The sequence below is a fragment of the Chiloscyllium plagiosum genome, chromosome 31 (assembly GCF_004010195.1).
Source record: "Chiloscyllium plagiosum isolate BGI_BamShark_2017 chromosome 31, ASM401019v2, whole genome shotgun sequence".
NCBI lineage: Eukaryota > Metazoa > Chordata > Chondrichthyes > Orectolobiformes > Hemiscylliidae > Chiloscyllium > Chiloscyllium plagiosum.
In genome coordinates, this window is record NC_057740.1 from 40691137 (window position 1) to 40693654 (window position 2518).

Sequence of the window (2518 nt, forward strand, 5' to 3'; positions counted from 1 at the left end):
AAATGGAGCCGTTTATTACTACCCTTTGTTTCCTATCAGCCAACCAATTTTCAATCCAATTTAGTACTTTGCCCCCAATACCATGCGCCCTAATTTTACTCACTAACCTCCTGTGTGGGACTTTTTCAAAAGCTTTCTGAAAGTCCAGGTACACTGCATCTACTGGATTTCCCTCGTCCAACTTCCTAGTTACATCCTCAAAAAATTCAAGAAGATTTTCAAGCATGATTTCCCCTTCATAAATCCATGCTGACTCTGTCCTATCCTGTTACTACTATCCAGATGTGGCGTAATTTCATCCTTTATAATAGACTCCAGCATCTTTCCCACCACTGAGGTCAGACTAAGTGGTCTATAATTTCCTGCTTTCTCTCTCCGACCTTTCTTAAAAAGTGGTATAACATTAGCCACCCTCCAATCCTAAGGAACCGACCCCGAATCTATCGAACTCTGGAAAATAATCACCAATGCATTTCCCGAGCCACCTCCTTCAGTACCCTGGGATGTAGACCATCAGGCCCCGGAGACTTATCAACCTTCAGACCTAACAGTCTCTCCAACACCAAATCCTGGCAAATATAAGTACCCTTAAGTTCAGGTCCTTCAGCCATTGTTACCTCAGGGAGATTGCTTGTGACTTCCCCAGTGAACACAGATCTGAAGTACCCATTTAATTCTTCTGCCATTTCTTTGTTTCCCGTAATATATTCCCCTGTTTCTGTCTTCAATGGCCCAATTTTAGTCCTAACCATTTTTTTGCCTTTCACATACCTAAAAAAGCTTTTACTATCCTCCTTTATATTATTGGCCAGTGCTGAGGGATTGCCGCACTGTCAGATGGTCAGTGCTGAGGGAGTGCTGCACTGTCAGAAGGTCAGTACTGAAGGAGTGCCGCACTGTCGGAGGGTCATTACTGAGGGAGTCCTGATGAGGGAGAGCTGCACTGTTGGAGGGTCAGTGCTGAGGGAGTCTGGAATGTCGGAGGCTCAGTACTGAGGGAATGCTGCACTGTCAGAGGGTCAGTTCTGAGGAAGCACCGCACTGTTGGAGGGTCTGTACTGAGGGAGTGCCACACTGTCGGAGGGTCAGTCCTGACGGAATGCTGCACTGTCAGAGGGTAAATGCTGAGGGAGTGCTGTGTAGTCGGAGGGCAAGTGCTGAGGGAATGCCGCACTGTCGGACGGTCAGTGTTGAAGGAATGCTGCACTGGCGGAGGTTCAGTGCTGAGGGAGTGCCGCACTATCAGAGGGTCAGTGCTGAGGGAATGCGGCACTATCAGAGGCTCAGTGCTGAGGGATTGCCGCACTGACGGATGGTCAGTGCTGAAGGAGTGCTGCACTATCAGAGGGTCAGTGCTGAGGGAGTGCTGCAATGTCGGAGAGACAGCACTGAGAGAATGCCGTACTGTCGGAAAGTCAGTGCTGAGGGAGTGCGGCACTGTCAGAGGCTCAATGCTGAAGGAGTGCCGCACTGTCAGAGGGTCAGTACTGAGGGAGTGCCACACTGTCGGAGGGTCAATGCTGAGGGAGTGCTGCACTGTCGGAGGGTCAGTGCTGAGGGAGTGCTGCACTGTCGGAAGGTCAGTGCTGAGGGAGTGCTGCACTGTTGGATGGTCAGTGCTGAGGGAGTGCTGCACTTCGGAAGGTCAGTGCTGAGGGAGTGCTGCACTGTTGGATGGTCAGTGCTGAGGGAGTGCTGCACTGTCGGAAGGTCAGTGCTGAGGGAGTGCTGCAAAGTCGGAGGGTGAGTGCTGAGGGAGTGCCTCACTTTCAAAGGGTGAGTGCTGAGGGAGTGCTGCAAAGTCAGAGGGTGAGTGCTGAGGGAGTGCCGCACATTCAGAGGGTCAGTGCTGAGGGAGTGTCGCATTGTTGGAGGGTGAGTGCTGAGGGAGTGCGACATTGTCAGAAAGTAGGCGCTGAGGGAATGCCACATTGTTGGGGGGTGAGTGCTGGGGGAGTGTGACACTGTCAGAAGGTCAGCGCTGAGGGAATGCCGCACTGTTGGAGGGTCAATGTTGATGGAATGCCACACTGTTGGAGGGTCAGTGTTGAGGGAATGCCGCGCTGTCAGAGGGTCAGTGCTGAGGGAGTGCCGCATTGTTGGAGGGTCAGTGCTGAGGGAATGCTGCACTGTTGGAGGGTCAGTGCTGAAGGAGTGCTGCACTGTCGGATGGTCAGTGCTGAGGGAATGCCGCACTGTCAGAGGGTCAGTGCTGAGGGAGTGCCGCACTGTCAGAGGGTCAGTGCTGAGGGAGCGCTGCACTGTTGGAGGGTCAGTGCTGAGGCAGTGCCGCACTGTCGGAGGGTCTGTACTGAGGGAGGGCTGCACTATTGGATGGTCAGTGCTGAGGGAGTGCTGCACTGTCAGAGGGTCAGTGTTCAGAGTGCCGCACTGTCAGAGGGTCAGTGCTAATGGGAGTCCTGCAATTTTGGGGGTTCAGTACTGGGGGAGTGCTGCACTGTCAGAAGATCAGTACTGCGGGAGTGCTGCACTGTCAGAGGGTCAGTACTAAGGGAGC

At 53.0% G+C, this 2518-nt stretch overlaps 1 protein-coding gene across 1 annotated transcript in view; it reads left to right on the forward strand.

The window, feature by feature from the left end:
- The window catches only part of LOC122565469 (DNA ligase 1-like), a 55592-nt gene that overhangs the window by 29530 nt on the left and 23544 nt on the right, over positions 1 to 2518 (forward strand). The gene's annotated exons all lie outside the window — the stretch shown is intronic.